Source organism: Physeter macrocephalus, chromosome 4 (assembly GCF_002837175.3).
Source record: "Physeter macrocephalus isolate SW-GA chromosome 4, ASM283717v5, whole genome shotgun sequence".
NCBI lineage: Eukaryota > Metazoa > Chordata > Mammalia > Artiodactyla > Physeteridae > Physeter > Physeter macrocephalus.
This window is the reverse complement of record NC_041217.1, coordinates 113,167,293-113,181,527: the sequence shown is the minus strand read 5'-3', so window position 1 is coordinate 113,181,527 and position 14,235 is coordinate 113,167,293.

Here is a 14,235-nt window from a genome sequence, read left to right as displayed (position 1 = left end):
TTATCTGTTCCATGTAAACTGAAGCAAGATATGGTGTCCCATTTTAAAACTTTCGACTGTACTCATCATTTTTAAAAGTGTAATCAGAAGGCTCTGAGTCCCTTTTCTGAAGGTAGATAGTTATTTTGAAACGGCTTTTCCCTGGGCAAGATCAAATGCACATGCTAAAACCAAACCATAAAGTAACTTTCCCATCATCTACAATGTGTTTTGTGGAATAAATAATACAGTCACACAATCTTGCTGGTGGAGAAAACCTTAAATATCACCTATGACATTCATTTCCTGTCACCACAGAGGCAACAGGAGCTGGGAGAAATTAAGTAACTTTTCTAAGAGTACACCGTATTTTGGTGGCAGGGTATGGGCTGGCACTCAGAAGTCTTGATTCTTAGTCCAAGATGCTTGTCAAAATGCCTACAAATGTTACTCTAAAAAGGGTATGTCAACACTTCCTTTTACACATAGCCTCTCTCTGTCTCTCTCATTCTGCAGTTTTACTTTTTTCTTCACCTTGGGAGATTGAGAAGCCACAATTCTTTTCTTGGAATACTTTGTTTTAATACATTGGTTACTTTTTTTTTTTGCAATGTCTGTGCCCAAGGCCATTAATAGCAAAAGTGTTCAGAACTGACACTTGCCATATAATGAAGCTGCTAACCTACATTACCATTTTTTACTTAAAAAATTAATTTGCCCATGTAAACCCTGGATAGGTAAGTTTACAGCTAGAATGTACCAAGAACCACATTTGTGACATAGATAGATAACGATTAACTCCTTTTAAGCTATCAAATGCCTTAGAGTGTCAGAGTAAAGAATCTGAAAACTACGGGTCTTATTCATTACTTGCTTCTTCTTCTCCTTGTTCATCATAATCATAGATCAACAGTAATAGCTAACATTCATTATTTAACTACTAATTATTTTTTATAAATTTATTTGATTCTCACAACAAAATTATCTGATGTATAGTTTTTATTAAAGCCATTTGCAGATGAGGAAACTGAGGTGCAAAGAGGCAAGGTCACGCAGTTCAGGAATTTATGCTAGTCAGTCTGATAATAGTGCCCACATTCAACCATCACAATATACTGTCTTTTTTTTTTTTTTTTTTGCGATACGCGGGCCTCTCACTGTTGTGGTCTCTCCCGTCGCGGAGCACAGGGTCCGGACGCGCAGGCTCAGCGGCCATGGCTCACGGACCCAGCCGCTCCGCGGCATGTGGGATCTTCACGGACCAGGGCACGAACCCGTGTCCCCTGCATTGGCAGGCAGACTCTCAACCACTGCGCCACCAGGGAAGCCCTATACTGCCTTAAAATAAGTTAACTACTACTTGTTAAGAGTAATTTTGTCAACATATTGATAATAGTAATGAAGAGATGCCCTAAACTTTTGTATGCCCAGATTATAACATATGTGTATTTCAGCATTTATGTTATTTCTTGTTAAAATCAGTCATTGTCAGTAAAACTACTCAATAATGTTGACAATAGATACAAACTAAAGAAATTTAATTTGAGCTTTGGGTAACACTAAAAATATTTGTTCATTAAATGTTTCCCAGTTATTTCTGTCAGTGTCTATTGACAATTATTTTAAACATACTAAAAACAACTGTAGATATTGGGAAATTATTTGTGAAAATAATAGAGGAGCTAATTGCAGTTTTTAAAATAGGAAACCCAATAAACTGTCAGCAGGGAAATAATTCTACAAAATTCAAGCTTTAGGAAAAAAAATGTTCCTTTTCAAATTATCTCAGATGTAAAATCACATGGGAAATTTTTTTCCCCATGAAGGTTATGCATTAATTCCATAAAGAGAGAGAAAGAAATTAGAAGAATGCAATATTCAACATCACTTTTAATGCTTTAGTCATCCTTCTGAGGTTGTTTCCACTGTCTCTGGTGAGGTTGCAGGGAGGAGCTATGGCCCTTAGCTCAGAAGCTCCTGGGCAAGTGGACAGTTACCTGGGGCTGGACCAGCTATGGGCAGCCAGCAGCCTTCCTCCCCTTGTTTTGGAGGAGAACCAAGAGTTGTGTTTTGTTAATCTGGGTAACCTCATTTTCTTCTCATTTAACTAATGGGAGTTAATTGACCTACCTGCTGAGATCTCTGGCACATAGCAAAATAAGGTGAAATGAGATTAGAATGTTCCCTAACCCACTTTTGGCCCCGTTTACAGTATGGGCTTATTTTCAAAGAGGGTCAGAAAACACTTTGAAAACGGCAGAGTACATCCAACTACTTTGTAGCTACACCTGTGTAGATTCCTTATTTTCCTACTCCTTATTTCCACCCTCCCTAAATATTTAGTCCTTCCCTGTTTCTTCCCCTCCATCTCACCCAGATTTGCTTCCCATCTTTTCAAGCCAATTACCAGCAAATCTTTAGGACCTTTCCATATCTATGTGTTCCATTGATGTTTCCAGACACACTGTGTCCACAAATTCTGTTTTCTACAGCTCTTTTTCTCCTAACAGACGTCACTAATCCCTGTTTCAGCCTGAAAAGTCTCTATCTATACAAGGTTAAATATTCCCTTGAAAAATAAAAATCCAACATACCAACTGCTTATATTATTTTAAAATATCAAAGTGTTTGATATTTTAGCACTGCTATGACTGCATTAAGCAGTTATTTGGTCTTTAGTAGAAACATACTGGTTATTTCTGACATAGAAAACAGGATGGAGTTTGTGGCCTCAAAAAAGTTTAAATAAAGCATTTTATCCTTCTGCATTGTTTTCCCTTGGAAAAGTGCTAGTGGAGGCTTCATTTCAGTATCCCCTTTAAAAATGTATATTATTTTTTTGCTACCCAAGTAAAACGTGCATTAGAGAAAAATTTTTAATTCAAAAATATATAATTACTATCTTTTTTATCTGAACTCACAATATAATTTATTATACAGAAATTAGGCAAATAGCCATTTGTACCTTGTTTGGTCTGTATGATTCTGAAGCCGAAGCCAAACTATCTGAATTAGCCACATGTACTAATTGCCTTGTGTCCACTTTACATTGAAAGAATTCACTGAGTATTTTCCCTTTGCTTTTCACTTGTGTTTCTATCACTATCAGTGCTTTATGCTAGTAGAATAATAATAAGTATAAAATTGATCAAATATATCATAGCAGGAATATATCATTAATTCGTATTTATGAACAGAGCAGACCTTAGGTAGGATTCTGTTCATAGATGTGATATAGATAATTCCTTCTTATACATTATCATTTTAAGCCTTACACCTGCATGATACACATCCTTACATTTTACATTAAGCACAGAGACTTATTATACACCACTCTACTTTTATTTAAATTGGTCATGAGTTCCTCCTTGACTCCTCTTGCTTTCTCCAATATGTTTATGTGTGAATATACCCAAGCCTTGGGGGTTATTTTTCTTATTTGGTTTGTCTTCAAACTTACTCTAGAAAGTTGACTACCGCATGACATCACAAGGGGGAACAAACTATAATCCTCAGAACATGGACTCACCAATAAAATAATTCTCCATGAGCTGTTTTAGGAAACCTAAACCCAAACCTAATGTGAACATCACAGGATCATTTCTAAAACTATGTCTGTCTTATGTAGCCTCCTTTGAGACACTCTTTAGACCTTCAAGTTCAAGTTAGGAGTGATAAGTGCCTTTCATATTGAATCTTTTTTAACCCATTTAAAAAGAGATTCATGGTTGGTGTATCCTAACAAGATAGACGAATCAGTCAAGAATATGAAGCAGCCAAGATGAATGCTCAAGCACCTTTGTGCCTTTAGAAGCATAGAAGTGTACTGACAAATTACAGAATATTCCTGGGGTAAATTTTTTAAAGGGAGCAGAAAAGTACATAAATGAGCCAAATTATTATCTGATAAGCAGCTATTTGTACTTCAGGGTAATTTATCTTTCAGTGATAACACTACATAAACCCAAAACTGCATGGGAATATATATTCTTTTTCAGAAGCAAAAGGAAAAAAAAAAAACAATGTGTAAACAGAATCAAGAAGCCAGACACTGAAGTCTTACCCACATCTCCACACATATTGTCAGTCACAGAATGATTAGAGAATAAAAATAGGAGATATGTTGACAAGAGTATTTTTTACATTGGATGTGACTTGATGTTTGAGTTTAAACAAGGTGTTTTCAACCATATTTCCTTTCATAAAGCTTTTAATAGACATATGGAAATGGAAGACACATGTTTAACAATTATAAAATAAGCTCATTTCAAGCTCTCTGAAATAAGACTGAAATGTTCTCTAAATCATGGTGTCTTGATTTTCAAAAGATTAAATCAAATCCCCAAGTGAAAGCAATTGTAATGGAGTTAATTAAGACAACTTTGTGGCTATATTTGATCATTTTTAAAGGGTATAAGTTTCCAAAGAGTATAGATTTTCATGTTTTAAATTGTGTAAGTCTTCAGTATAAAAGGGCCAGCTCCCCTCACCAGATGTGTGTGTATACCTGCTGGGGGCTACTTATACACACATAATGTAGGGGAATAAATCCCCTATTGACCTGGCTTTTATAAATTTAAATTTAAGAATAAAATTCAAAGATTAATTGATCAAAATCACACAGTGAAATACAAAATACTTCCACATTTTTTGTTGTTAAATCTAATTATTGAAAGAGTACATTCTTAAATCTTAATTTCTTTCCTAAAAGTTCAAAAGGCTGATTGGACTACAGAGAAACAAAACAGCTTGCCCATGTCAACAGATCATTTTATTTGGGCTCCAGGTTTCTGAATGAACTTCCACACAGACCCTTGCAGACATCTGAACTCCATAAATCCACAGGTGTTTAAGGAGCCCTAAAGGCTGGGTCGGATACCAGACTTCTTCCACTACGACTTTACAAGGATTTCATACTGTGTAAACAACGCTCGCAAGGATTTCTCTTTACTGCTGAGTAAAACCAGTAGCAGGAAGAGCCACTTTTAGTTTTCTTCTCTAAACTATGATTCGGTTCCATTTTGATTCAGTTACAAGTAGTGTATAGCAGGTTATCTTGTACACAATGGAAGTAGGATTTTAGTTTTTTGCTTCATGAACAGGATGACTTGGCATAAAGCACAGCCTCTTAAAAGGAAAATCAAAAGCCATTTTATAAAGGAAAATGTATTGTTACAATAATTTTTCATCTTTCCATGCACTGTACTAAAAAAACAATTTTGAAATGCCCAAATATCATTTATTTGTTCCCCTTCAAAACTAGGAGGTTTGCATATCTCACATACCCTTCCCGTAAGTGAAATCTGAGTGAAGCTAGTATAAGCAAATGAAGGATTCTGTGCATAAAATGTCTGGAAAATCTAGTTTTGTCTTCATTTTACTCCTTTTTTGTCTTATTTTATTAGTTAAGCCAGAAACCAGATTCAGAGGGCAATTCAGAAGAAAAACTAAAAACTTTATAGGATGATAAATATACCATATGCGTTGAGTGCTCTGACAAGCTATGATATTCAAATGCCCCTAGATAGAACATTGTTAGTTCAGCTAGACTGGGAAACTGAGTCTAAAGAAGAAAAGCAAGGAATTTTTTTTAAGTGCTTGAAGAATGAAAATAAGTTTACAGTGGGGTACAATAATTAGAAACTGAGAAAAATATCAATATCATAAGGGGATTTTCAAGATCAGAAGAATTCAGAGGAAAAAATGTAAAGGTCTATAAGGGAGGTTATCTGCAAAGGCAAAATTAACTCAAATTAAAAGCCTAGAGTCTCTCCTGTTTTAAGATTTCAAATGATTTTAGGAGCATGTTTGTGATAAAAGTTTTCTGTCACATATTAAAATGGTATACTTTGAAGTATATTTGGTATTGAAGCAGAATAAAAACATAAACATCAAATTGTTCCTTTATATGTTTAAATGGTACTTGTGTGGCTTGATTTAAATGCAATATTTTATTTTTAAAAAGGTGTTTCTAAGATGGCTCAAGAGCAATGAGCACAAGTATCCTAGGGAAATAATAATTTCTTAGCACTGCTGTAGAGTACACAAAAGTATCAACAGGTACCAAAGAGTGGTGTAACCTTTCTGCATTAGGAAGTTTGCTGATGAACACTGCCCCTGACTCCACGAAGACTAAACAAGCATTTGGGAAAGAGAGAACCAGATCCACTCAAGTAAACATTGATTAGCAGTCCAGCCTGATTCACCTATCAATGAATCATGTATAAATGATGAATCAAGTGAAGGACTGAAGATCAAAGACAATCAGCACGTAAAAGTACAAGACTCAAGAGTTAACCTCCACAAGAGATTAGACATCAACGGAGCCAACACCTCCGCCTTATGTACAACGCTCTCCTCATGCTTTGTGTGCATGTACGGCTTCAACAATTTTTTTGATGCCTTCCATATACAGGCCACAGTGCTAACTTTCTTGTGAAAACATGCCTAAGTCTTTCCTTTGAACATCCTCAGCAAGAGGAGATTGTAATTTCTGAGGAGTTCGGTTTTGAAACCAGGCAAAAGGTAGTTGTAGCCATGTTTAGTGAGTCAGATTAATAAACAAGTCAGACAATGTACACGTGGTCAAAAACCCATGTGTGTGCATCCTTCTCATTGACCCTCCTGAACTTTATTTACATCATCTGTTTATAAGGCTGATTTTCAAGGTCAGGAACCAAGTTATTGTTATCTTTCTATTTCAACTCCTGACACACTGCCCATTGGTTGAAAAGATCTGATGTTTTTGTGTGATTCAAAAGTTGTCTCTGAAGGCAATCCAAACAGGAATTGTAAAAAAGCAACATTTTTGTCTCAGTATTAACTATTCGAGAGAAAAATATACACATTCTGAGATTTTAAAAGCCAAATCCAATTATTTATAGATTAATGAGGAACATTTACTACAAAGGGATAAAACTTCAATTAAATGTATACTGCTAATGAATAGAAGTGAATTATTTAAAATGAATATCAAGTTATAATCATTATGTCTTTTTTTCTCCCAGAAAACTTACAGATTCCGAATTTATCTTTGCCTCCAGAGTTATAGAAATCTTCCCCCTTGTCCTTTTCTCATTCGGACTGTACATGGAGATGTATTTCTCATGCTTTGGAGATACGAGTTAGAAAATCTATCTCATGTTTGGCAGATTTCTAAATGACTGAATACTCTAATTTCTAATTCTATTTTGTGACTATTGATTCAACAGGGAAAAAGTAACTTCAACAAAATGTGTACCTGTTTGAAAGTGTCTAAGACTTTAGAAATGTAGTAGGAAGTGTTGAGATGACCAGACACAAGTAACGGACAGGCTAATTGCATGAACTGAAAGCAAAGAAATATAAAAGGGGCCTAGTCATGCCTGAATTTCAAGCAATATAAACACATTTAAAGATATATTAGAAAATGGACAATATTGATAAAGTATAAAGGAGCTAAAGTTGTATATTCAATAATACTGTCAACTCACATAACCATTTCAAGGTTATACTCTAAAGTTTGAAGCAGAGGTTATCTGAGTATTCAGATAACCTCTTACTTACTTGAAAAATGGGCAGGCTGAAGAGGAGATGTAGAAAAATATACATATATGTCAGTCTAAAGTACATTTGCCTGACAAATACTTACAAAATGCATTCAATTCAGTGAAATATTTTAGTAAAGAGTGTGCATTAATTATAACTGTTTTGTCTGTTTCGAATAGAAATAAAACTTCCGATCTTCAATGATATTTCTTTCATCCTTTTTCCAATCTAATATTTTTATTATCTTTACCTAATATATTTAAAACTCTTGTGACTTTGCATATATAGTTTGAATAAACAAAAGAAGAAAAGCAAATGGTAAATGTTAAACATACAAACGAGAAGTTGTTTTTACATAACTATTTTTGTAAAATGACCAAAGAAGTGAAGAACACTTTAAATTCTATTAACTTTTTTAATATCAATTTTTAAGTAGATTTGTGTATATTTCATAAGTTCAAAATTCAGTTACATGTAGAGAACTTTATTGTGATAATGACAGTCTATTGACCAATATCACATGGGAATAAGAAATATAATAAAACCTAGAAATACTTAGATTACTGCTAGGAAAAAAAATGGATTGTAAATGAAAAATACTTGGGCCTAGATGTGCTATAGTACAAACGTGTTTCTAATCATTGAAAATCATCACTGTGCAATATTTAAACCTAAACTAAAAATGCTTCATTTCTAAACTTTGAAAAACTGATTTCATATGAATAAAATCATCCTCAAAATTGGATATACTGTTCAATATTCTCAGTTCAGAAAGACATTTTAAACAGTAAGGCATTTAATATTGCCGTCCAGGTACTATCCTGATGTGCTGATGCAGGGTGTACTGCTGACGTCGATTGGAAATGGGCTGATGTAGGGACTGATGACTATACTTCCATTCTGGATTTTTTCCTCATCCAGAAACAGAACGGGAAAGTCATATATTTGGGGAATAGAAGAGTATGTGAGTAATATAAAATGACTTGAATTATGACCTCTTCTGACACCAAATATATAATGTATATTTTTTAATCTAGAAAAAAAATAATAAAAGTATATGTAATAGGTAAAACCTGAAAAAAAGGAATTAAAAAATTCTTTTTAAAAAAAAATATAGAATCCTAGTACTATTGAGAAATACCCTCATCTAAATGCTATACACCTCTAACTATCACAAGAGGCAGAGTCATTCAATCTTAAGGAAATCTGTGAAATATATATACATGGAGCAAACAAACAAAATCCTAAAAACCTAAATGCAATAGCGTGATAGCTGAGCAGCTGCGATATCAGGTCGCCCAGCACATCACAATTACAAGACAGTGTATTACAACAGACAAAAGCTGAACTCCTAGTGAAAGAATATTTGTTGTTCTTCAAGTACAGGCCAGTGATTGCAATAAATATTTCTCTCCTATATCATTGGCTACCTGCCTATCTTTAATTTCAGGCCCTTGAAATTTAGCTCATGAAATATTAAGATATACTTGTTCTCTCCTATTTTTAGTCCTTTTTCTCAAAAGTGTTCTATTTGTATAATACATCAAAAAGGAAGACAGAGTGCCTGTATGTTTCTTCCCTTTGTTGGGACATGTGGAAGGAAGGGAGTGGAGGTTATTTTGGGTGCGAGTTTGTCTCTGGTCAGCTGAAACACATCAGTGAAGTATTTTCTATTTAAGTCTTGGCTTTGCCACTCAGTTTGTAATAAGCCAGAACTATCAAACAGAAACCAGGACACAAATCAATAATGATTGCCAGAGAAAATGCACAGCATCAGAAGAATTACATTTATAAAGTGAAGGGAGTGGTCACTGGTCATTCACAGCACAAGCCAGCAGTCTCATCATCAGAAGTTTGGGTCAGTGGATGCTATATACTTATTCAAAAATCCCATAACTGTTTAAAACATGGGGGCAGCTGGGTTGTTCTCAGTCTGATTCTTAACGTGGAGGAAATAAGAGAAGTTGTTGGGTGAGCAGGACAAGATCCAGGCACTTTCTGAAACAATTTTACATTAACAGGGCTATTCACTTTTAAATGAGCTGAATACCAGAAGAGTGTCAACATTCCCAAACTCGCATCTCCTTCATGTTTTGACAATGTTCGCTGACCTAATAGCCCCTAGTTTTGCAAACTCTCTTGCCTAAATGCCAATTCTGCATATTAAGTTAGCTCTGCCTTGCCAGGGGTGTCAGAATCCTGCTGATTCTCACTCACTGAAGTGGAAGACTTGCTTCTATCAATCAGCAACATTCTTAGCAATTTATCTGTTCCATGTAAACTGAAGCAAGATATGGTGTCCCATTTTAAAACTTTCGACTGTACTCATCATTTTTAAAAGTGTAATCAGAAGGCTCTGAGTCCCTTTTCTGAAGGTAGATAGTTATTTTGAAACGGCTTTTCCCTGGGCAAGATCAAATGCACATGCTAAAACCAAACCATAAAGTAACTTTCCCATCATCTACAATGTGTTTTGTGGAATAAATAATACAGTCACACAATCTTGCTGGTGGAGAAAACCTTAAATATCACCTATGACATTCATTTCCTGTCACCACAGAGGCAACAGGAGCTGGGAGAAATTAAGTAACTTTTCTAAGAGTACACCGTATTTTGGTGGCAGGGTATGGGCTGGCACTCAGAAGTCTTGATTCTTAGTCCAAGATGCTTGTCAAAATGCCTACAAATGTTACTCTAAAAAGGGTATGTCAACACTTCCTTTTACACATAGCCTCTCTCTGTCTCTCTCATTCTGCAGTTTTACTTTTTTCTTCACCTTGGGAGATTGAGAAGCCACAATTCTTTTCTTGGAATACTTTGTTTTAATACATTGGTTACTTTTTTTTTTTGCAATGTCTGTGCCCAAGGCCATTAATAGCAAAAGTGTTCAGAACTGACACTTGCCATATAATGAAGCTGCTAACCTACATTACCATTTTTTACTTAAAAAATTAATTTGCCCATGTAAACCCTGGATAGGTAAGTTTACAGCTAGAATGTACCAAGAACCACATTTGTGACATAGATAGATAACGATTAACTCCTTTTAAGCTATCAAATGCCTTAGAGTGTCAGAGTAAAGAATCTGAAAACTACGGGTCTTATTCAAATAAATCAGGAGAGAGCAGATGGTTGAAGAAGGCACACAAGCAAGAAGGAAATCTCCTGTTCTCCCTTTCTGATTGCTTTGCCCACAGAGGAATAATGATTCAAAGGAAATCAGTAATCATGGCGGATGTCATTAGCATATTCCCAATAAGGGAGCTTACATAAAAATTCCCAGAGAAAATGAATGACTGCTTGAAGATCAATGTGCAAAGAACACATTTCCAGCTGCCTGCCTTCCTCCAAAATGTGAGCTATTTGAGACTTTTAAAGATTGAACTTTGTGAAAGATACAGGCAAATACTGAGGGCTGTTTAAATTAATAATGATGATTACTATAAGCAAAATAAAGCAGGTATATTTGCAAGTTTGTCAATGATTAGAATGCTTTAGTATCTCATGTTTCACATTTGTTAAACTCCATTTGGGCTGCAACAAAGTCCAAAGACTTATTAAAATATTGACTATCCCTTTTCTTCTCACCCCTTTGTAATGGAGGATTAAGTAAGCTATGAGAAAGCACCTTCATTGCTTAATCGTGAATCCATGTGGTAAAATGTGTTTTTCCCTTCTTAACTGATGAGCGAAATCATTGAAACAACACATCTACTCTAAAGAAAAAATTGCATGAAACAATTTTAATAGGGGAAAAATTCTAATTCAGATAACTATGGATTTAATATGCCCATTTTGAGAAAACATTTTGGAAAATGTGCTTTTCATTAAATGCTAAGCAGGAATATAACAGATGCTTACTTAAAGTCATATGTTACACTTTTGATGAGAGTTTGTCATTGTATACATTTCTCATTGCTTCCTTGAACAGTTTCTAGATTTCTAGTTATTGAGGGGATACAAGCATCCACTGTTGTTTGTCAAGCTGCATATTTAACCCTCAGATATGAGAATAAAGAATTTCCCTTTTATAGAAAGAACAGCAGTCACCAAATATGCAAACACCTTTATCAATAATAAATCTCTCTAGTAAATTAACCATAAGACACAGTATTGGCAGTTTTCTTGTTAAGTAGAGAGGACCTAGGTAAAGTTATCATTGACTGGACCAATAGGAGGCAGATGGTTAAATAACACAATGGGAAATGTCACAATAGTTTTATTATTGAAACCCAAACTTTCAGTGGCGGTAGACAGATTGCCTTCATTTTTCATCCATAAAACAACCATCTTGAACATTTCATCAAAAAGAACTTTTTTCCTTACACTGGCATTGCAACCAATGAAGCCTTTTATGCGTGGCAAGTTGGTAGAAACTATTAATAAAATGTCTGTCAACTGCACATCTCTTTTTTCTTTAGCAAAAAAGGGAGGGGGGTCATTAATTACAGTTTCTATCACAGACAAAAGACACAGTGATTGCTCTGGTTTCTTAACAGCCTGAATTCACCTAGTGACCACCTCTTCTGTTGAATTTGAAAAGGGATAGGTCCTTATCCATCTAAACAAAAAGCTACAGAGCAATACGAACACATTGCCTGTGACTGCCTGGGCAACAAATGTGTTATTTTAGGTTGACTCTGAAAGAAGATTATGAATATGGATAGAATGCAAATACTTCATCTATCTTAATCAGAATACAGGAATTCAAGCTGTTGAGGAAAAAAAAGACCTTAGAATTCCCATACAAGGAAAGAAATTTTATAGTGCTTATTGAATTTAGAAGACAGAGATTAGAAATGAATTTAATGAATCCGTTCATCAGAAGGCAAGCAACAGACTTAGCAACAAGTGTAGATCAATTACCCTGATGACAAATAAATATAATGAACTTTCAGAGTAGGAAACAACTGTTTAACACAATTAAAAAAGAAAACATTTTTTTTTTCCTTTGGCAAATTTGCTTTGTCCTCACCTTTCTACCTGATAATTTGTTTTCTTCTATTAACTATTTTTAAAACCCTCTGCATTCTCTTAGCATGATCTTTCCTCACGCAAGTTTTTCAGTGTGCTGTACGTAGTAGAAAAGGAAAAGCAAAACTACACAATTTTTTTCACCAAATGTAAAGAGAACAAAAGGGCCAGGGCCAGGAGCGATTGTATAGGTTCCTTCTAAATTAGCAGCAAGGTTTTGGCAATAACACTGTGTAGAAAGCTGCAGTTTTCTTTATTATTTCTATTTATCTGCTCCAACTAAGTCAACAAAATGGTCTGGGTAGCCAGGGTCCCCTCATCTGCGTTCCCCATTTCTCACATTTAATGGATGCATTTACTCCGGGCACTCGAGTGCTGCAACACGAGAGCATTCTTTGTTTTTTATTTAAAGAAACTTTTCAATTTAGTGTACTTCTTAATATGAACACAAATAATTACCAGTCCATCATGCTATAGACTTTTAAATATATGTTCTAATTATTTCATGAAGTTTAGTCAAGGATTTCTTTATCTATGCAAGCTGGGGAAATTTGAGAAGGAATAGGTCTAATCTTAAGGAACAGAACAACTCTATGATAATCTGTAAATCTAAGAAGCTAAGAATAGTTATAAGTTCTTAATCTACAAGTTTATTATGAGTTTATGTTGTAGTATATCTAGATTCAAATTTTAACTCCACTTGTTATTAGCTGTGTGACTTTAAGCAGGTCCTTTAACCTTTCTGTGCCTCAGTTTCCTCATCTACAAAAGGAGAAAATTACTAGGAGTTACTTCATATGAGAATTAAGCGATTTAAGGTATATTTTAAAATGCCTGAAACACTACTGGGGCATAATGCAGGGCTTCCCTGGTGGCGCAGTCGTTGAGAGTCCGCCTGCCAATGCAGGGGACACGCGTTCGTGCCCCGGTCTGGGAAGATCCCACATGCCGCGGAGCGGCTGGGCCCGTGAGCCATGGCCGCTGAGCCTGCGCGTCCGGAGCCTGTGCTCTGCAACGGGAGAGGCCACAACAGTGAGCGGCCCGCGTACCGTACCGCAAAAAAAAAAAAAAGATAAGCAACAAGGCTATACTTGGGAGTTATACCCATTATCTTGTAATAATCTATAATGGAATAGCACAGGGAATTATACTCATTATCTTATAACAACCTATTCTGGAACATAATCTGCAAAAATACTGAATCACTATGCTGTATACCTGAAACCAACACAATATTATAAATCAACTATACTTCAATAAAAAAGGGGGAATTTGGTAGTACTTATATATTTCTTGATGGAAAAAAAAACAATGCATACACTAAATCTTTACTCCTCCTTGACTGCTGACAGAATAGATATGGCAAAAATTCTAATAAGAATTCTACAAAATGAAAGTAGGGACCACTCATTATGAATGGGATACTGTGAGCAGCTTTTCCACTATGAGATTGAACAATAGAAGACAATAATATTGGTAATGTTCAATATGTGTTGTTTCCTCTCAGTTAGAAAAAATGACTACAAAAATCTAGCCAGAAGCTAAAAATAGAACTACCATATGACCCAGCAATCCCACTACTGGGCATATACCCTGAGAAAACCATAATTCAAAAAAAGACATGTACCACAATGTTCATTGCAGCACTATTTACAATAGCCAGGACATGGAAGCAACCTAAGTGTCCATTGACAGATGAATGGGTAAAGAAGATGTGGCACATGTATACAATGGAATATTACTCCACCATAAAAA